General features: G+C 47.4%; 1 long non-coding RNA gene across 1 annotated transcript in view; it reads left to right on the forward strand.

Moving 5' to 3' along the window:
• LOC147101845 (uncharacterized) overlaps positions 1–2,859 on the forward strand; it is a 61,068-nt gene extending 58,209 nt beyond the window's left edge. Inside the window, exon 3 of the long non-coding RNA XR_015073406.1 lies at positions 2,673–2,859. This is a non-coding gene — a long non-coding RNA (uncharacterized LOC147101845). The remainder of the gene's footprint in view (positions 1–2,672) is intronic.
• The last annotated feature ends 19,472 nt before the right edge of the window (positions 2,860–22,331 follow it).

Below are 22,331 nucleotides of genomic sequence, written 5' to 3' on the forward strand. Positions count from 1 at the left end.
ATGTCAGTCAGCAATGGAACACAGACACACGGGCGCCGGCCAGTTCTTAAAGGGGAGGGTCGATCTTGCTCTCCATCCACACCCTGCTTGTTGCAGCCTTGACGCTCGGCCTGGAGAGACCTGTACATCAATTCTGCTTTTTGTGTCTTTACAATAAGCACATGGTAAATGAGTACAGAGCATGGTGCTGGAACCAAATTGAGACCGGAAGCTGATTGGAGCAATGCAGAGCTGGCAGCAGAACGTTAGTGCCTTCCATGGCCTCAGGACATCCCAAAGTGCCCCACAGCCAATGTTTGTGGTTAGTTACCAGTTAGACATTTAGGGGGGAATTTTAACCCCAGAAAACAGGTGGGTTGGGGTCGGGTGGGAGGTTAAAGAGTATAAAAACTGACTCTCGATCCCAACCTGCCTCCAACTTGCCCACTACTGGTTTTAACAGAGGTGGGACAGCAATTGGGCAGCCAACCCGCTCCAAGGAGGCGGGTCAACTATTTAAATATTATAATGAGGCTGATGTGCCTCATGGTGATCCACCATTACAAATTTAACTCTGGCTGGTCGGGTTTCCCGAGCCTCGGTGAACCTGCCAGCTAAAGGAAGGTGAGGAGGACTGCTGGATCCAGGAGGTAAGTGCCTTTCCAGTTACCGGCTGTATCCAGCATCCCTGTCTCACCCAATCCCCGCGATTGGACACCCCCGTACACCCAGGGTCTCCGATCTCACCCACCACCCCCCCCAGGCCTCTGATTTCCCCCCCGAGGCCTTTGATTCCCCCCCCATGAGGCCTCTGATCACCCCCTGACCTCCCCCGACCCAATCTACCCCCCCCAACCTACCCCCACCCTGAGGCCTCTGATTCCAACCCCTCCCATGAAACCTCCACTCTCCCTAAAACCTTCTCACCCCCCCACACCCCTCCACCCCCTCTCCTCCATGAGGCTTCCGAACGTTTTCCTGGCCTCCCCCTCCAGCCCCAATGCTCCTCTGGCCTCCACCCTCCAGCCCTGATGCTCCACTGGCCGTCCGATCGTCCTCCAAGTCCCGACCCCACCTCCAATGCTCCTCCAGCCCCCCATGGTCCTCCAGCTCCCAAATGCATCCCCCCCGATGCACCTCCGGTTCGCCCTGGTTTTCTAGCACCACCCACCCCCTCTCCCCCCCACTGCCCCCAACTCACCTCCCGATTAAAAATCCAGCCATAATGTCAGCTAAAAGGTTCTTTGCCAACATTAAAAAGTTGAAGAGGAAATTGTAGAAGTTCGCATTGCACTGGTTGCAGCTGTACTGCAGGAAGATTTCCTCTATGTGTTGTAAATTTTGGCCCAGTTGACACACATGAAATCCTCGGCACTGAGTTGCCTTGTTGAGATGGTTTTGCCACTCTTACAAAAATGAACTTCCAGCAGCAGCAACTTGCATTATGTTGTGCATTTGAGGCAATAGGCGTGTGTGAAAACACAGGCCAAGCAAGGAGAGGAGAGGTTAGGAAGGATGAGCAAAAACTTGGTTGAAGAGTGGGACTCAGTGACTGAAGTTTCCGTCAGAAATTGTGGGATTGGGGGGAGCGGCGGGAGGGAGAGGGGAACGCACAGGAGCTCAGCATCAGTGGAACAGAACGTTTAGAGGAGGGAATATAGAGCTGGAGCAGATTTCAGGGTTAGGGTGGGGCAAGGCCTTGGAGGACGAGGATATTAAACTCCAGGCACTGAGAGATGGAGAACCAATGCGGTCAGCAAGGACTGGAGTGATGAGCAAGCAGCACTCAGTGGGGAGGAGACACTTGCAGCAGAATTTTCCACTTGTCGGCCTTCCCTCCTGAACTAGAGAACAATTTTTACATCAATGTTCTATTGACACAGAAACTACAATATAAACGGGCCTTAAAAGTAAATGAGGGAATCATTTTAAACTATTCTCTTTTCTAGATTTTCTCCCATTTTGGTTCAGTGGGGGTAAATCTAGCCTTATATATATTTTTTTACAAATACAGGCCTTTTGAAAGAACAGAAAACACCGTGACAGGAGGCACAATAAAAATCGATATTTCACTGCAAGGAATAGCCATGATAACCAGTGAAGGATGATGACACTTGTGAGTTATTAGGTGAATCCTCCCTTGTGAATACATACAATTTGATATCACATTTTGTGATGTATCCTCTATCTAATCCACACTGCTTGGCCAACCAAAGTCATAAAGAGAGCTGCTGTGCACTGAATGTGATCTTTTTCATTCAGTTAAGTGTTCCACTGGCTTTTAGAAATAGGTAGAGACCTTCATGACCTCAGGGGTGTTGAAAAGGGAGAATTGTTACATTTAAACTACGCTATAGCAGTTCCGGAATATTCACATGGCTGGCGAATCTGAACTAAACTGTTATAACGAGGCTGCCGTGTCGTAACTCTTAGGCCGATGACAGGTATCACTGCTATTCTTATTTATTAGTAATTCTGAACTTTGATTGACGGCTTCAGTTTCCAAACAGCAATCACGTGGAAGCATAATTTGCCTCTGCACTGTGAAAGAAGACATTTCTTATATCTGTGATAGAGTGCAACAAAAAGCTGCCGTCAAGTGGCTACACTTTTATTGTCTTTGCATAACAAGATGTAGTGAGGTGACCCTTTGTGTTGGCAATCTATGCATAATTTATACATCTTATTTCCAGAGCTAGGTGCTGGTGAGTCTGGAGAGCGAGAAAAAAACAGCGAGGAGATCAGGAATACACATTTTAATGGCATAACATGCAAGGCAATCACTCAACGGCAAGAAGAGATGGGGTGATACGTTATTCGACTGACAGAATTCATTTTTGTTATTCGTGAGATTATGAGGTTGCTTTAATATAAACTGCTTCAGTGATTGTTGAGATTGGAAGTGATTTACCGCAACAGCCTTTCTCCACAACTTTAATTTTGAAGGAGTGCAACAGACTTGCGGGGATTGGGGTGGCGCTTGAATATTACTTTTCGACTTTAACCTCTACAATTCACCAGGCTTTCCCTTTCCATTGTGGGATCAAAGTTGCTCACAGCCAACCTTTAATCAAAGGGAAGGGCCCTTTTTTGTGTTGACCAAGGGCTGGGAGAGTGAGCTATTCCCCAATCATCTCCATTCTGGCCGGGAATAGTGGTGCCACTATCTGCAGCCAAAATGGGCAGCCGGCAGTTGAAAACTGATCCCGCAAACATGGACATAGAAACATAGAAGGTAGGAGCAGGAGTAGGCCATTCGGCCCCTCCAGCCTGCTCCGCCATTCAATGCGATCTTGGCTGATCATCTAAATTCAGTACCCTGTCCCTGCTTTCTCCCCATACCCCTTGATCCCTTTAGCCTTAAGAAATATATCCAACTCCTTCTTGAATATATTTAATGAATTGGCCTCTACTGCCTTCTGTGGAAGAGAATTCCACAGGTTCATCACTCTCTGGGTGAAGAAATTCCTCCTCATTTCTGACCTAAATGGCTTACCCCTTATCCTTGGACTGTGACCCCTGGTTCTGGACTCCCCGACCATCGGGAACATCCTTCCTGCATCTAGTCTGTCTAGTCCTGTTAGAATTTTATAAGTTTCAATGAGATCCCCTCTCATTCTTCTAAACTCCAGCGAGTACAAGCCCAATCGACCCAACCTCTCCTCATACATCATTCCTGCCATCCCAGGTATCAGCCTGGTGAATCTTCGCTGCACTCCTTCCATGGCAAGAACATCCTTCCTCAGATAAGGCGACCAAAACTGCACACAATACTCAAGATGTGGTCTCACCAAGGCCCTGTACAACTGCAGCAAGACATCCTTGTTCCTGTACTCAAACCCTCTCGCTACGAAGGCCAACATACCATTTGCCTTCTTAACCGCCTGCTGCACCTGCATGCTTACCTTCAGCGACTGATGCACAAGGACACCCAGGTCTCGTCGGACACAAATGGAGAAAGAGAAATTAGATTTATACACCCTCACATGCATTCAGTTGCTTAACTTTTGGCACAGGGGCTCTGAATCTGACCTGCAATGCATTCTGCAGGAGTTTAGAACACCGGGGGCTCCTCCATATTGTATGCCCCATCTTCTGGAAGAAGTTCTGCACAGCGAACATGATAGGAGTGTGCACCACTATCTGTACCAGGGGGAGTCTTCTGTTTTTAACTACTGCCATTTTCATAGCCTCTCTGAGTGAGTTTGTCAATTGAGGAAAGAAAGAGATGAACAACAATGACAACTTGTATTTATATAGTGCCTTTAACATAGTAAAAAGTCCCAAGGCGTTTCACAAGAGCGTTATCAAGCAAAGTTTGATACCGAGCCACATAAGGAGATATTCGGACAGATGACAGGTAGGTTTTAAGGAGCATCTTAAAGGAGAAAAGAGAGGTAGAGAGGCGGAGAGTTTTAGGGCAGGAATTTCAGAGCTTAGGGCCTAGGCAGCTGAAGGCATGGCCGCCAACGGTGGAGCGATTAAAATCGGAGATGCACAAGAGGCCAGAATTGGAGGAGCGCAGATATATCGGGGTGGGGGGGCGGGTTGTAGGGCTGGAGGAGATTACAGAGATAGGGAGGGGCAACGCCATGGAGGGATTTGAAAAGAAGGATGAAAGTGCCTACAGGGAAGAGGATAAATATTGTCCATCTACCATGCATAGAGTTGACAAAGAGAAGAAATTGTCAGTTCATCGACCGAGATTGGATTCTAATCCAGGTCACAGGGATGAAAGGACAATGTGCAACCCTACTCTATCCCTTCTGAATGACCTTTACAAGAGCCATTAGTGTAGTCCACAGGCCTGCCAAACTTCATCAGTATATCGTTATGCATGACTAGAAATTCGGGCCAGAAAGCCACAATTTAAATCTGAGGCAGAATTGAGATTATACAAGATGGGATTTTCTTTTTCCTTTTATCGCAGAGTTCATGATTATTGGTTGAAGTAGTTCTTTCACCTGGAAAATTTGTGTTAAAATAAGCTGGGGTTGGGGGTGGGGCTTGGTTCTGCTAGAAAGTATAATTTCTCATGTCCTTTGCATCCTTAATTAAAATCAGCGCTTGGAAATAATTTGCAACACTTGGCGACAGTTCAATTCTATTTCTATCTCTTGTGTGCAGTAGCCTGAGTGACGAGGAAAACAACAAAGGGAAAACAAGTTGCCAGGCCCTCTGTTTGAAATTGGGAAGAGCAGGGATCTGGAGTAGGTTAGAATTATCGTTTGAACTTCAGTCCGTGGATGTGTTTGCCTCATAGAGCACGCTCGTCCAACTCTCAAGTGTGTGCTTTGATTTCTTTTCTTTTGCAGCACCAGAGGTATGCGGGACTGTGAATAATTAAAAAGGATTCAGTACGGCGAAGGAATAACTTGATTCAGTAATTGATTGGAGGGCACACACAATAGCGTGATTGAATGAATCTGTTCTCCCATTCACTGACTGGGACCTGGGGAGTGGGACTGGTGAAAGACATACTTCAAGTATTGTAAGGTGGCGGGTGGCAAAGGACTTGCTTCATTATTGCGTGTGAATTGAAGTGGGATAATGGCATTTGATGCCAGTGCTGCATGAAGACTTTGGACACATGGATTCAACAAGTGGATTTGTAAGTCTTACTGTGAGGTGACCTTGCACCTGTTTCTCTTACTTATCATTATGATATTTTTTCTTAAAAAAAAAGTCAGGGGCTACCTGTGATTATGAACAAGGGCTTATAAGATGTAATGATGCAGTGTGATCGTTTGCACTTCACGGAGCAAACTGATAAATGGTGGCAATGGAAAAGACTAATGCCATCAGCAATACTCTATGGAAGACACCGTTGGTAAACAGACAGTTTCAATTGAAAAAAAGAATGACACAGATTTACATCTATCTCTATCAGCATAAACCTCCATTCTCTTCTCCCCTCATGTGCTTATCCAGCTTCCCCTTAAATGCATCCATGCTATTTGCCTCAACTACTCCATGTTGTAGCAAGTTCCACATCTCCCCACTCTCTGGGTAAAGAAGTTTCCCCTGAATTCCCTATTGGATTTATTAGTGACTATCTTATATTTATGACCCCTAGTTTTGGTCTCCACCACAAGTAGAAACATCTTCTCTATGTCGACTCTTTCAAACCGCTTCATAATTTTAAAGAACTTTAGGTCACTCTTAAGGCTTCTCTTTTCTAGAGAAAAGAGCCCCAGCCTGTTCAGCCTTTCCTGATAGTTACAAGGACTCACTCCTGGAATCTATTTTGCACCTTCTCCAGTGCCTCTATGTCTCTTTTTGTAATGTGATCAGAACTGTACAAGTGTAGTCTAACTAATGTTCTTTTCAAGTTTAACATAACCTCTCCGCTTTTCAATTCTCTTCTTCTAGGAATAAACCCTGGTGCTTTGTTTTGCATTTTTTATGACCTTGTTAACCAGCATTGCTACTTTTAATGATATGTGAATCTGTACCCCTACATCTCTTTGCTCGTCTACCCCATTTAGACTCTTATCTGCCAAGGAGTATGTGGCCTTTTTATTCCACCTACCAAAATGCACCACCTCACACTTACCTAATATTGAAATTCATTGCCATTTACATGCTCATTCTGCAAGTTTATTAACATCTTCTTGTATTTTGTCACAGTTTTCATCAGTATTAATTATACCCCCTAATTTGGTGTCATCTGCAAATTTTGATTCCTGAGGCCAAATTGTTTATGTGAATCGTGAACAACAGTGTTCCCAGCACCGTTCAATGTGGAATATCACTTCCCACCATCTGCCAGCCTGAGTAAATACCTTCAACACCTACTCTCTGTTTTCTGTTTTGTAGCCAGTTTGCTAGCCATTCTGCTACTTGTCCTGACTCCACATGTTCTCACTTTCATTATGAAGCTAATTATCAAAGGTCTTTTGAAAATCAGAATGGCCTAGAATTTCCTGGGAAGTAGCATTCTGTTTTGGCCAAAGGAGGAGAGCTGATTCTCCCATCAGCTCTTGATCAGAAAAGTCCTGCAGCCTGGTGAGCAGAAAGCATCGCTACCACCCTTCGCCCATCAGAGTGTCAGCCAGAGGCTCAGTGGGCAGCACCCTCGCCTCTGAGTCAGACGGTTGTGAGTTCAAGTCCCCACTCCAGGGACTCGAGCGCATAAATCTAGGCTGACACTCCAGTGCAGTACCGAGGGAGTGCTGCACTGTCGGAGGTGCCATCTTTCAAATGAGACGTTAAACCGAGGCCCCGTCTGCTCTCTAAGGTGGATGTAAAAGGTCCCATGGAACTATTTCAAAGAAGATTGGCCAGGCTGTGTCCCGGCCAATATTTATCCTTCAACCAACATCACTAAAGCAGATTACTTGGTCATTATCACATTGCTGTTTGTGGGAGCTTGCTGTGCGCAAAATTGGCTGCCGTGTTTCCTACATTACAACAGTGACTACACTTCAAAAAGTACCTCATTGGCTGTTAAAGTGCTTTGGGATGTCGAGTGGTTGTGAAAGGCGCTATATAAATGCAAGTCTGTCTATCTGTTTTCTTCAGTGCTGAAAGCGGGCGTGTAATTGTGGCTCCCAAATGCTATGACTACGGCTCTGGCCAAGTGTTGTTTAATGGAAGCATTATTCTATTCCTGGCTTAGGCAAAGGAGTGAGGCAAAATATTTATAAAAGTAGTTAAATATTTATTCCCAGCAAATAGAGCAGTAAAAAATGTTTACTTGTGTGTTGATGAAGGATGGAGGCAAAGGAATCATTTGATAAGTTGCTAGCTTTCAAGTCAGGTGCAAGAAAAAGTAGAACTGAATGTTAAGTTGCTGTGTGAGAGGATATTTTAAAAATATAATTTATTGGGGGTTTGACCCATGATTTATAAACTTAAGTTTGCTGAAAATCCATTTTAATACACAGTGGAAATCTGTTTTCAGTAGACAAAGCATTAATCATTCATCCACTCTTCAGAAAAGTTTCCTTGTGCAATAATTTAGAGTATGGGCAAAGTTACTGCCACTTAACTTCAGATGGAGAAGAATGAGAAATGTCCTGTGTAGATTTAGTGAAAGTGGGGAGGAAGGAAGATAACCTAGCCCCAGTTCTCGCATGATACTTGTAAGTTACCATCAAGTGCAGGGGCCAGGGACTATCACCAGATCGGGAGCCAGGGGCTATCACCAGACCAGGAGCCAGGGGCTGTCACCAGATCAGGAGCCAGGGGCTATCACCAGATCAGGAGCCAGGGACTATCACCAGATCAGGAGCCAGGGGCTATCACCAGATCAGGAGCCAGGAGCTATCACCAGATCAGGAGCCAGGGGCTATCACCAGATCAGGAGACAGGGGCTATCACCAGATCAGGAGCCAGGGGCTATCACCAGATCAGGAGCCAGGGGCTATCACCAGATCAGGAGACAGGGATTATCACCAGATCAGGAGCCAGGGGCTGTCACCAGATCAGGAGCCAGGGGCTATCACCAGATCAGGAGCCAGGGGCTATCACCAGATCAGGAGCCAGGAGCTATCACCAGATCAGGAGCCAGTGGCTATCACCAGATCAGGAGCCAGGGGCTGTCACCAGATCAGGAGCCAGGGGCTGTCACCAGATCAGGAGCCAGGGGCTATCACCAGATCAGGAGCCAGGGGCTGTCACCAGATCAGGAGTCAGGGACTATCACCAGATCAGGAGCCAGGGGCTTTCACCAGATCAGGAGCCAGAGGCTATCACCAGATCAGGAGCCAGGGACTGTCACCAGATCAGGAGCCAGGGGCTATCACCAGATCAGGAGCCAGGGGCTATCACCAGATCAGGAGCCAGGGGCTGTCACCATACAGCAATAAATGATAACCCCAGTTGAAGCCATATACTGTAACAACATGATGAATGGAAAATATTTCACAGTTGGGTGAATGGAGAGTAACAATCCAAGAGACAACAGGCTGGTTGATGCTAATCGTGTGTTCATATGTAATGTATTTTGTTAGGTTACATAACAACCCAGCATTGAATTACAAAGGATAACACCTGGGCATACTATCTATAGGATGCATGGAAGCAAGTCACCAAGGCTTCTTCAGCAGCACCTCCCAAACCCGTGACCTCAGCCATCTAGTAGGATAAGGGCATCAGGTGCATGGGAACACCACCACCTCCAAGTTCCCCTCCAAGTCGCACACCATTCTGACTTGGACATATATCGCTGATCCTTAATTGGCACTGGGTCAAAATCCAGGAACTCCCTACGTAACATGATTGTAGAAGCACTTTCACCACATTGACTGCAGGGGTTCAATAAGGTGACCCACCACCATCTTCTCAAGGGCAAATAGAAGTCAACAATAAATGCCGGCCTTGCCAGCGATGCCCACATCCCTTGTCCTGGGCTACTCCTGTCCTGGGCTTCTCCTCTGACTGCAATCAACTCTGGACCACCTCCCCACCCCCCAACCCCCACATTGCCGCCTATCTCAGCATTGCGGGCCTTCCCCTCAGCTCCCCCGCAGCAGCCTCTTGCCAGCTGAGTTCCTGCTGCCGTCCGCCGGCTAGGTACTCATTCCTGCTGGGTTCATGCGGGAGTCCGACCTTTTGTATTAAACTGAGACCCAGAAGCTAAAACCGCTCCAAGCCTCCCACAGCACCGGCATGTGAGCTTACCACTCACCCCCAGGCACCGTCCCACCTGTAATTAAAATAGGCCTCAATATTCCAATGCCTGGGACCTGGAGAGTTGGACCTGTCAGTGGCAGTTGGGATTCTTCCTGCTTATTTTCAGTCAATCCTGGTAAGCAACAGGTAGCTTGCCATGCACAGTTGTAGCTGGATAAACTCCAGAATGTTCCTTGGTGTCGCTAATATTTCGCTCTTGCCGTCCTATGCCTAAGTTTTTAGCCTTGGGTAAGTCCCTTTTGAGGAGAGAAACTGGGTAGTGTACATCAGGAAAACAGAACATCTACCTGTGGACATTCCTGGTTTGGACATTTTTAGGTCTGTTAATGGGTACCCACAAGTGACACTCATCCAACTTAGAAAAAGAAAACTCCCTTCGATGTTGCTGCTGCCTTTTCTGTTGATTTCTTCTGCTTTTTAGTGAGAAATACAGGTGAAGGGCATCACCAGGTTTGAAAAGGACACACGAGAAATCAAGAAATATTTTGGATCCTTCACTGACTGTGACTGAGAAAAAACTAATCCAGAGATTCTGTTTACCACAAGCCCTGTCTCCATTTCTGATCATTCCCATCTCCCTTTAAAAATCCCCAAATAAAGCAGGGAGATCAGTGCATAATCCTTGGTTTAATCATGGCGGTGTTACCTTACCTCATCTCATTGCGCTCAATTGTGTGATACTGGGTCAATGAAGGTTTAAAATATCAACCAAAATCATTTTAACTGGCGATGAGAGCAGACATGAACATCCACTGGATGACATCAGGTTTTCATTTTTTTTCTAATTACGTAGGTTTAAACTGGGGATGCTCTCCGATCTCTAATTTACATCATTTTTGACATATTAAATCATTGCAATTTTAGTTCAGTGGCTCATGCAGCATTGCTGGGTACATGGCCTTGTGTTAAGCTTTTAGCACTGTGATTTAGTATCAGTTAACATAGAAACATAGAGATAGGAACAGGAGTAGGCCATTCGGCCCTTCGAGCCTGCTCCGCCATTCAATGAGATCATGGCTGATCTTCGTCTGAGATCATAGCTGATCTTACCAGTTCAGTACCCCGTCCCCGCCTTTTCTCCGTAACCCTTAATCCCCTTAGCCTTCAGAAATATATCCAATTCTCTCTTGAAAATATTTATTGAATTAGCCTTCACAGCCCTCTGTGGCAGGGAATTCCACAGGCTCACCACTCTTTGAGTGAAGAAATTCTTCCTCATCTCTGTTTTAAATGATTTGCCTGCTATTTTTAGACTGTGGCCCCTGGTTCTGTGCTCCCCGGCCATTGGAAACATTCTCTCTGAATTCAGCCTGTCCAGGCCTGCCATAATTTTATATGTTTCGATGAGATCCCCTCTCAATCTTCTAAACTCCAGTGAGTACAAGCCCAAACTATTTAATCTCTCTTCGTAGGTCATTCCCGCCATTCCAGGTATCAGCCTGGTGAATCGCCGTTGCACTCTTTCCATGGCAAGAACATCCTTCCGCAGATGGGGCGACCAAAACTGTACACAATACTCCAGATGCGGTCTCACCAGCACCTTGTACAGCTGTAGTAAGGTATCCCTATTCCTATACTCGAACCCCCTTGATATGAAGGCCAACATACCATTTGCCTTCTTAATCGCCTGTTGCACCTGCATGCTCTCCTTCAGTGACTGGTGCACAAGAACACCCAGGTCCCTCTGCACTTCCCCATCTCCCAATCTATTGCCATTTAGATAATAATCTACCCTCCTGTTTTTACCCCCAAAGTGGATAACCTCGGTGGGCAGTTAGGTGGGCAGTTGCTTCTAGCTTTCTTATGGGATCTCAATGAGCCCAAAAGTGAAAATCATAAGAACATAAGAAAGGAATAGGAGCAGGAGAAGACCATTTGGCCCTTCGAGCCTGCTCCAATATTCAATAAGATCATATCTGATCTTCTACCTCATCTCCACTTTCCTGCACTATCCCCATATCCCTGGATTCCCTTAATATTCAAAAATCTATCGATCTCTGTCTTGAATATGCTCAATGACTGAGCGTCCACAGCACTCTGGGGTAAAGAATTCCCAAGATTCACCACCCTCTGAGTGAAGAAATTTCTCCTTATCTCAGTCCTAAATGGCCGACCCCTTATTCTGAGAATGTGACCCCTGGTTCACGACTTCCCAGCCAGGGAAATCATCCTCCCTGCATCTGCACAAGAATTTTGTATGTTTCAATGAGATTACCTCTCATTCATCTAAACACCAGAGAATATAAGGCTAGTCTACTCAATCTCTCCTCAGAGGACAATCCCCCCAACCCAGGAACCAGTCTGGTGAACTGAACCATTGGGCTGGATTTTCATTGAAGAGTCGGGTTGGAGGCGGGACTACAAATTTCAGCGTTGTAGTCCCACCTCCATCGAGTTCTAGCCAACCCACGTGATTTAGACTTGATTGACCTTGTTGAGCCCGCTGGGCGGGCTCAGCAGGCCAATTAATGGCCACCCGGCAACAGGTGATGTCACAGATTGAAATTTCATCTGTCAAGACCTTTGACAGATGAAAAATCAGCGTTTCACAGCTGTTTCAAGCTGTCAAACACTGACAATCTGTACTCCAAGTTAACTCCTTCCTGTCAGGATGATTTAGAGATCTCCCCGGAACAGAAAGCTGAATGCTGCAATTTTTGACAGCTCGCAGCCATTCTGCTTTCTGTGCCGGTGAGATGAGGGATTCCTGAGACCTGAAGGAAGGAAGGCTGTAAAGGTAAGTAAAGGTATGTAAAAGTTCTTTAAACACTTTACACACACCAAACACACTTACCTTTGCACTCATGCACCCATCACTCACCTGAACACCGGACATCTCGACCCCTCCAAGCCCTCATCCCGACGGTCCGCCTCCTCTAACTTGGCGTGGTTTGGAGCCGTCGGGAATCCCACACTTCAACATTAAAATTAGGGATTAGGCTAAAAGTTAATTGGCACTAATCCCCTTCCCGCCTCGGCGAGGCGGGTCCCAGTGCGGGGCGGGTACCCGCCTCCTTTGAAACTGGCATGGAGGCGGGTTGGGGGCGGGATTGGTGTCGGGACCCCTGATTTCGGGATGTTAAACCCTCACACGCCTCCAATCCCGCCTCCACGGCCCAATGAAAATCCTGCCCATTGTTTCTACAGTGAATGTAAGCCTTGTTGTAATTTTATTATCCAGAAATATTTTTTGGTTTCATAATTTCATAATTATTAACTCCTGTGCGTTCTTGTCACATAAGGTGAGCATTTGTGGTGGTAAACAGAAGACTGCTTCAGAACCGACATGTTGTTGCAAAACCAATGGCATTTTGATCATCTGGGCCATGCTAGACGGGTTGTAATAATAACAATGGATTTGAATTAGCACCAGTAAAGTCGTCATTGAAGCCATGTTGATGTTTCGCAAGCCCAAGTGGTAAACAAAGGGCTAGAAATTCATTATAGCCAAGGAATGGACGGTGTCAATAGAAAAGTTGGAGAATTAGCGGCAGGCACAAATGTTTTAGACTGCACGCAAAATTTATGCTCACTGCTCAATAAAATGATTGGAGTCCTCAATCAAGTCTTAAAGCCGAAAATCATTGACGTTACACAATACTGGGTGCAGTCCAATCGCAATTCATTATTGCCACAGGCTTTTTTGACTTCTTAAAGGGGAGGTTCATTGATGCTCATTCTCAGCATTGCTGGCTGTGCAGCTACCTCAGCAAGCAGAAGCAGAACAAGGAGAAGGAACCAGAGGACTGAACCAGGTGTACTCATTGCAGGTGCACACCCCAGGGAGAGAACCCGCAGATTCTCCGATGAATTATTGGAGGCATTGGTTTTCTCTATGGAGAGATGGAGGGTGGTGCTCTACCCAGAAAGTGGCAAGAGGCCCTCGTCACAAGTCTTCCGCACCATGTGGAAGGAGGTAGTGCAGCATGTCTCGGGCAGCACTGTGGTCCCCAGGACCCACACACAGTGCAGGAAGAAATTTAACAACCTCACTTAGGTGGTCAGGGTGAGTGATTGCTTCAACAAATGCTACATACCACCATCTGTACCACAATCTTCAAACACTGCTCAAAGCACCACACCCCCAGCGCCCACCCTCCACCTAGCAACACTCACACCCATATCTCACAACTTGCACACAATGACAGCTGTTCAACTATGGTAGGCACATCACCCAAACACATTGCTTCACACTCACTCACACACTTTCCTTTCTCTTGCAGGACAAGGTGGCGCACTACAGGAGGGAGCGGGAGCACACAGACGGGGGAACAAGATGACACCCAACCACTGTCTGTGCTGGAGAATCGAGTGCTGCAAATCATTGGCCAATAGGTGGTGGGCGCCGTGGCCACCGGTGACATTGACCCCCTTGGGGACAACAGCGGTATGTTTATCCCTACTCCTTCATCTCACATCTCACTTCCCTCTCACCCCACAAGCGTTTCACACTTTCCAGCTAATCATGCTGTATGCATGCATTTCTCTCTTCCTGCCCCCCCCCCCTCACCTTAACCCAACTCTTGTGCCTTTGTGCTTTCAAATAATCAGCAAGCACCTGAGTAGCCTGTCTCTGAGGGAACCATAGAGAGCGAGGCGGGAGAAGAGGAGGAGGAAGAACACACCGCGTCACTGCATGTCTCACCCGCAGACACCAGCTCAGATACTGGCATTACGCGTTCTTTAGAGGCTAGCATAGTAGCGGGATCTGCACAGGGCGAGGCACCGGGGATGAGTGGGCTACAGCAAGGGAAGGGGGAAAGGGTAGCTCGGGGGCCTGCTGCACAGGACTCAGATGAGGACCTCAGTGGGGAGGCATTTAGAAGAAGTGTGATGGGCATGCACACAGAGATGACAGGTGCTATGGCAAGGGTGCCCGAGAGCCTCTCGGCAATGGTAAGGAACGTGAGGAGTCTGCCTCCAACATTGCACAGAGCTCTGTGCACACCATGGAGCCCATCATTTCCAGTCTGCAAAGGATGGTAGACTCCCAGAGAGACCGTGGCGACCCAGACCTGATGCTGCGTGTGATGAGCGATCTGCAGCTTCCATTGCAGCACAGGTGGAAGCGACACAATGTCTTAGTGCTGTAATGCAGTCTATGTTTGGTGGCATCCAATCTCAGACTGCTCTCATACAGTCTCAGCTTGATGCCACTCAAGCTCTGACTGCTGCCATCTTGGCTGGGTCTACCACTGTCGACCCGGGCTTTCACGGTATCACAGCAGGCCAGCAATCTGTGCTTCAACATATTGCTAAGGATGCTAAGGTGCTGCCCTGGGGGAGTGGCAGTAGGTCAGTGGAGCAGGAACCTGCTGTCCTCTCTCAGGATGAAAGCATTCTTGCTCCCACTACTGCCACTCCACCATTGCTCTTGTTACTGCCTGTCATTCAGCCAGCCCAGACAGCTGCCATCCATGCTGAGATGGTGCAGTCTACAGCCAGGCCTTCCAGGTCAAGAGCTGGTCGAGGGTGTCCTACAAGGCCACCTGACGTCTCCCGCACGGACACTCAGCAGCCTTCCCCCAGCCCTGCTGCAGCCACTGGACCAACACTTCATAGGAGCACTAGATTAGGCAATGGCACAGTAACGAGAGACATTAAGGGATTGCACAAGGGTGAATAGTTAATATTTTTGGTGTAAATATGTGTTCTCTGATTTTTGATAAATGTATTAATTCAGATTGGATTCTTTTGTGGTGTCTCTCATTTCAGCTTTGCGCTGTGATATGGCCTGCAACAGGAATGTAATGATGAGGATGTGGTCAGCAACGGGGATCTGGGGTTTAATTCATTTGAACTGCTGTCTGATGAGGCATTCACGGACCGTCCTTCTGGAAGGCCAATTGAGTGGCTGCCTCCTCCCTCACTCCTGTTCCTCCTCTTCCTCATTGTCCTCCTCGTCTTCCGCTTCCTCCTCATCCTCCTGCTCCTCCTCTCCCTCTTCCTCCTCCTGAGGTGCTCCTGCAACCCCTGGCGGCAAAGACTGGGCCCTCATGATGGCCAAGTTGTGGAGCATGCAGCAGACCACCACGAAATGGATCGAGTACTGGAGGGCACTTCCCGAGCGGTCAAGGCAGCGGAACCATTGCTTCGATAGGCCGATGGTCTGCTCGATGATGTTCCTGGTGACAGCATGGCTCTCATTATATGAGTGCTGGGCAGGAATGTTGGGTTGCGCAGGGGAGTCATGAGTTGGTGGCAAGCAGATAGCCCTTGTCTCTGACCAGCCAGCCGCGAGCTTGACGTGGTGACTGGTAGAGAGCTGACACACTGGCCTGGCACAGGATGAAGTCATGGTGGTTGCTGCCAGGATAGCGGGCATTGACGGTGAGGATTCTCTGTGTGTGGTCGCACACCAACTGCACATTAATTGAGTGGTAGCCTTTGCGGTTATGGAAGACCTCAAGACTGCTATGCGGTGCCCGCAAAGCCATGTGGGTGCAGTCAATGGCGCCCTGCACCATGGGGAATCCCGCTATCCTGGCAAAATCACATGCATGCTCGTCCTGCTTCTCTCTGGTGATGGGCAGGAAATGTAATCCCTTCTCCTACTGTACAGAGCCTCTGTGACCACCCGGAGGCAGCGATGGATGGCGAACTGCGAGATGTTAGCTGTGTCTCCTGTTGCAGACAGGAAGTATCCGCTGGTGAAGAAATTGAGGGTGATAGTGACCTTGACTGCCACTGAGAGAGCCATGGTTGCCCTGGTCTGAGGCTCAAAGTCTGGTTGCAGAAGGTGGCAGATTTCTGGAATACCCTCGGAGGGTAAAGCCTCATGTTGAGAGCCCTGATGGCCCTCCTCCTCCCTCTGGGCAGATGTTCCAGTCTTTTTTGCTGCCTCTGCTCCCTCCACCATAGATCCTCATGCAGGAAGCCTCCTATCGGAAATTACACAGGCCATAATGTCCCAAAACTTTACAATCAATTAAGATTTTTGAAGTGTAGTCACTGTAGTAATGTAGAAAATTTGAGCACAGCAAGCTCCCACAAACAGCAATGAAATTTCTTCCCTTCTAGTTTAGGTTGAGGGATAAATGTTGGCATGGGGATGTTCGAATAATGCCCTGGGATTTTTTTTACCTCCACCTGAGAAGGCAGACTTGGCGTCAGTTTAACAGCTCATCTGAAAGGAAGAGTGTGAAGATACGGAAACAACAACCTCCAACTATTAGATACTAGCTGAAGTGCCCAGCGGTGCCGAGGGTCTTTTGAGGGCATGTTGTTGTTGGAAGAGAGAGAGCGAGCGACTGGGGGGAAGAGAGAGAGCGAGCGACTGGGGGGAAGAGAGAGAGCGAGAGACTGGGGGGAAGAGAGAGAGCAAGAGACTGGGGGGAAGAGAGAGAGCGAGAGACTGGGGGGAAGAGAGAGTGAGAGACTGGAGGGAAGAGAGAGAGCGAGAGACTGGGGGGAAGAGAGAGTGCGAGAGACTGGGGGGAAGAGAGAGTGCGAGAGACTGGGGGGAAGAGAGAGCGCGAGAGACTGGGGGAGAGAGAGAGAGAAAGAGACTGGGGGGAGAGAGAGAGAGCGAGAGACTGGGGGGAAGAGAGAGCGAGAGACTGGGGGGAAGAGAGAGAGCGAGAGACTGGGGGAAGAGAGAGTGCGAGAGACTGGGGGGAAGAGGCAGAGCAAGAGACTGGGGGAGAGAGAGAGAGAAAGAGACTGGGGGAGAGAGAGAGAAACTGGGGAGAGAGAGAGACGGGGAGGGAGAGAGAGACTGGGGGAAGAAGAGAGAGAGAGAGACTGGGGGAGAAGAGAGAGAGAGCGAGAGACTGGGTGGAGAGAGACTGGGGGGAGAGAGACTGGGGGAGAGAGACTGGGGAGAGAGAGACTGGGGAGAGAGAGACTGGGGGGAGAGAGAGACTGGGGGGAGAGAGAGACTGGGGGGAGAGAGAGAGACTGGGGGGAGAGAGAGAGACTGGGGGGAGAGAGAGACCGGGGGGAGAGAGACTGGGGGGAGAGACAGAGAGAGAGAGGGGGGAGAGAGAGACCAGGGGGAGAGAGACAGAGGGGGGAGAGAGAGACTGGGGGAGAGAGAGAGAGAGGGGGGAGAGAGAGAGAGAGGGGGGAGAGAGGGAGGGGGAGGGGGGAGAGGGAGGAGAGGGAGGGGGAGGGGGGAGGGGGGAAGGGAGGGGAGGGAAGAGAGGGAGGGGGAGGGGAGGAGAGGGAAGAGAGGGAGGGGGAGGGGGGAGAGAGAGGGGGGAGAGAGGGGGGGAGGGGGAGAGGAGAGAGGGAGGGGGGAGGGGGAGAGTAGAGAGGGAGGGGAGGGGGGAGAGGGAGAGGGAGGGAGTGGGTGAGGAAAACATCCCAAATTTTTTTTTTTAAACTGCTGTGAAAAAGACGGGACACCATCTTGAAATTTTTTTTTTTACTTTTTAAAAAAACTGGGACGGACAGACAGCGCGCATTGTTGCTGAAAACACCAAAAAAAAATTTTTTTTTTTTAAACTGCTGTGAAGAACAGGGGGCACTATCTTCAAATTTTAACTTTTTAAAAAACTGCCACGGTAAAAAACTGCCACGGAGAGTCAGCGCGCATTCTTGGTGAAAACACCAAAAGTTAGAACACATTTTTTTTTTAAAGAATCGATCCTAACAAAACACCAGAAATTGCACTCACTTCTCAATCCTCCAAGTGGCTCACATGTACTCAGGCCAGTGTCCGTATCTTTGTGGAGAAAAGAAGGCTAAACTAATTTATTTATAGTCTCTGAAGGATGAGGCCCCACCCAGACAATAAACACACAGAAAGTGGGGAAAAAAAATAAAGTGACGAATCAAGATGGCTGCCACTCACCTCGGTTCAGAATGATAAGGCCCGCCCACACACTGTCAGGTCACTGAACTGTAGGATTGGTCAATCATCACATCACATCACATCACATCACATCACTCAACTGTAGGATGGGCCGCCCGCACACACAATGAACCCGCCCCCACTCGATGCAAATGAGCGGATAATGAGCGGAATTTTGAAAGTTTTTTGGATGCTGTCGGCAGAATCTTTGTCTGAGCAAAAAGTAAATATGCCTACAAGAGTCCCCTAATGATGAGCTTTCTTTTGATATAACATATGTGTAGGTACGCTTTATAACTTTTGATTGTATAGCCGGACAGAGAGACAGACAGACAGAGAGACAGACAGAGAGAGAGACAGACAGACAGACATACCGTTTTATATATATAGATATCCATCAGATATCCAGAGTTTTCACTTTTTTTATATCCAGTTTGTCCCTGGTTTTAGAAAGTGAAATTAGTTCACTGGGAAGAGGCAGGAGGATGTGTTTTGACATAGAATACTTGTGGTTTGAGTAAATATTCGCCATTAGGTCATCGTTCAGTCATGACTAGTGTGTTACTGGAGTGATAAATCTTATATATATAAAGCGGTTGGTTTGCCTGTCTGTTTGTCTGTCTGTCTGTCTGTCCGCTATACACTCAAAAGTTATAACGCGTACCTACACGCATGTTATATCAAAAGAAAGCTTAGCATTAGGGGAGTCTAATAGGCATATTTACTTTTTGGTCAGACAAAAATTGTTCGGACACTATACAAAAAACGTTCAAAAATCCTCAAAAATCCGCTCATTACTGGTTGACCAATCCTACCGTTCATTAGCGTTGAGTGACGTGATGGTTGACCAATCCTACAGTTCAGTGACCTGATGGTTTACCAATCCGCCATCTGTGGCCGGCCTAATCCTGCAGCCTCCCGAAACTTCGCCGCCATTTTTTTCATCCCCACAGCAACAGCACCAGCCAAACAAACCCCCACATTGCGGCTCCGGGAGCGGGAGGTGAGTTGGAGTCACTCGGGCCGGGCCTCACAACCGCTCGGCCCAAGACACAAAGCAGGCGGGGGAGCATCAGCGGCCGTCCATAAACCGCGCTAACCGTGGCGTGGCAGCCGGGCGCACCGGGTAATCAGCTGGGGTCCGTCTTGGCCCTAGAGCCCGGCTGGGCCTCAACCGCTAGGCCCCGCACGGCCACCGCGGCCTGGCTCAATTTTCAAAGCCCTTCCCCGGGTGCCAAAAGAGGGGGAGGGAGGGAGATGAGAGGGGGAGAGGTAGAGAGAGGGAGAGAGGGGACATACATGGGCAGGGAGAAAGAGGGGGGGAGACAGAGAGGGGGCAGGTAGACAGAGAGGGGCAGGGAGAGAGAGGGGGACGGACAGAGAGAGGGTCAGGGAGGCAAAGAGTGACACAGAGCGCAGGAGCGGCAGCGCCCAGCCGTAAACCACGCGGCCCAAAAAAGCCCTGGCAACGCCGGGCACCTTCAGCTAGTAACCAATATAAGAGCACACATTTTGAATGACTTCTATCTCATGGAACCTGCTCTGTGTGAGGGAGAAGTGGTTAAGAATATTAAACTGCTTAAAGCCCAGGTACCTGCCCGGAGCTCTGATAAATGGACTCCTCAGATGATGTTACTGTGGGAATAATCCAAGGTGACAGGTTTCTGGACACTACTGTGACTTCTCTTGAGAATCTATATGCAACACCTTGCCTACAAAGCTAACTTGATGTTATAGGCTTGCTGACCATTCATAGAAGGAAAACATTTCTGCTTTGCTGTGAGAAACTTAAGAAATGCTGACAATGAAAGGGTTCGGCCGGATTTTCCGATCGGAGGCTTCCTGCGTGTGGATGCCTCCGATCTGGAAAAATCTACGAACTTACCTGCTTGCTCCGTAGGTCCTGAGACTTCCGATCCTGGGCCTCTCCTGGGCCGCGCGTGCAGAGGCCCAGGTATCCCAAAGGCGGTTCGCAAGTGTCCCTGGGATCATGTGGGCCATGGGGAACCAATCAAAGAAGGGAAACCCCTACACGCTTTTGAGTATGAATGGGGATCACTCAAAAAACACACTAAATCATTAAATAATTTTTTTTTAAATCACGTATTTAAAATCAGTTAAAATTACATTAAATTAAATATTTTAAACAAAATAAAAATTTTAGAAAAAAAGAATTAAAATCTTTTTACGGGGCTAAAAATAAACTTACCTTTTTAAAAAGTATTTTAAAATTATAAATGAATGAAAACAAAATATTTTTTTACTTTTTTTAACTCTTATGCTGGGATTTCAGCGGGCGGAGGTTGTGCAGAAAGCGGAACTCTCCACCCGCAGAGGCCCTTCTCCAGGGCAGGCGGAGGATCTGTCAAGAGGATTCTTGATAGATCGGAAGTGCTGGGTTTTAGTGCATGCGCTTCGCCTGCCTGAAACCGGCACTTGCGAGGCCCCCACTGGTGTGTACACAGCTCGTACACACCCGTGGGGGTCGGAAAATATGGGCCATTACATTTCATATAAAAGATAGGCAATGATAACAATCTTGGAAATCTTTTTTAGATATTTGCTCAAGTTTACGCAGTGTCTTTAAGGTGTCAGCATTGGCTCAGTGGTAGCACTCTTGCCTCTGAGTCAAAAGGTCGTCGATTCGAGTCCACTCCAGAGTCTTGCGTACATAATGCAGGCTGAGGGAGTGCTCCACCTTTGGAGGTGACATCGCTCAGAAAAAAACATTAAACCAAAACTATGTCTGTTCTCTCAACTGGATGTAGAGGATGCCGTGGCACTCTACAGGAAAGCCAGTGAGTTCTTCCCATTGTCCTGTCCAATATTTATCCCTCAACCAACGTCAGTGAAACAGATCATTTATCTTATTACTGTTTGTGGGACCTTGCTGTGCACAAATTGACTGCCATGTTTGACTACATTACAACAGTGACTACACTTCCAAAGTACTTAATTGGCTGTAAGCACTTTGGGACATCGTATTGTTGTAATAGGCACTATATAAATGTAAATTGTTTCTTAATTCAATGCTTTGTACTTGTTTGTGGATTTTACATTTCTCTCGTGCCCATCTTTATTTCCTGTAATTTGTTTTTGTGTCATTGTGAACAGCTTGCCTCGATCTTGTTCTAGGCACCATAAATTTGCGTTGGTTTAAGTTGAAATGAGCGTCTTTTCTGCTCTGATAGATTTGCGTGCTAGCTGATACCAGCACTTAAATTATACACGGCCTGATGGCGACAGTTCTCCTTTAGCATTCAATAAAATGGTTTGCCTTAAGGAGGAACAAAAAATAAGAAGTTTGCCTGCTGCTGCCAAATTAAAGAGGGGAATCAAAATCAGCAGAAGTGAAAATCAAAAGACTATTTGCCCATTTTGCTGCCATGATTAGTATCATGCTGTTCTTACCTGTAGGTTCTGTCAGGTATGGGAATAAAACTAAATAATCAGAAAACTGGCATAAACTTTGAAAATGCCTGATTCCTGATGATGCAATTGTATTTCGCAGAAGTTCTGTTTTTGCTAATGATCAGGTTTCCTTTAGCAACCTAAAAGTGAAGCATCAGCATTCAGCCTCAGCAAACAATTAACTCCAAGTGAGTCATTTATTTTACAGCTGCAGTTTAGGTTTGAAAAGCTCCCAAAACCAATGTTCATTTTCATATCCAATAATAATGAGCCTTTAGTTAATAAATGGATTGCTTTTTTTTTTTCTGTCGTGGGTGGTTGCACTGTTAATGTGTGCAATTAGATAAAAAGGAATCAAAATAAAGAATAATTTCTAATTTTTATCTGATTGCTTCTGCTGTTAAGTCCCCAATTGGAAGAAAAATAAGTTGAGTGTTTGCAAACTTTCAATCAATTTTGATGGATATTTTTTAATTTTGGAGACTCGACAGACAAAGTAAGTGCC

This window comes from Somniosus microcephalus, chromosome 23 (genome assembly GCF_052327205.1).
Source record: "Somniosus microcephalus isolate GS21.2 chromosome 23, FLI_Smic_1.0, whole genome shotgun sequence".
Taxonomy (NCBI): Eukaryota; Metazoa; Chordata; class Chondrichthyes; order Squaliformes; family Somniosidae; genus Somniosus; species Somniosus microcephalus.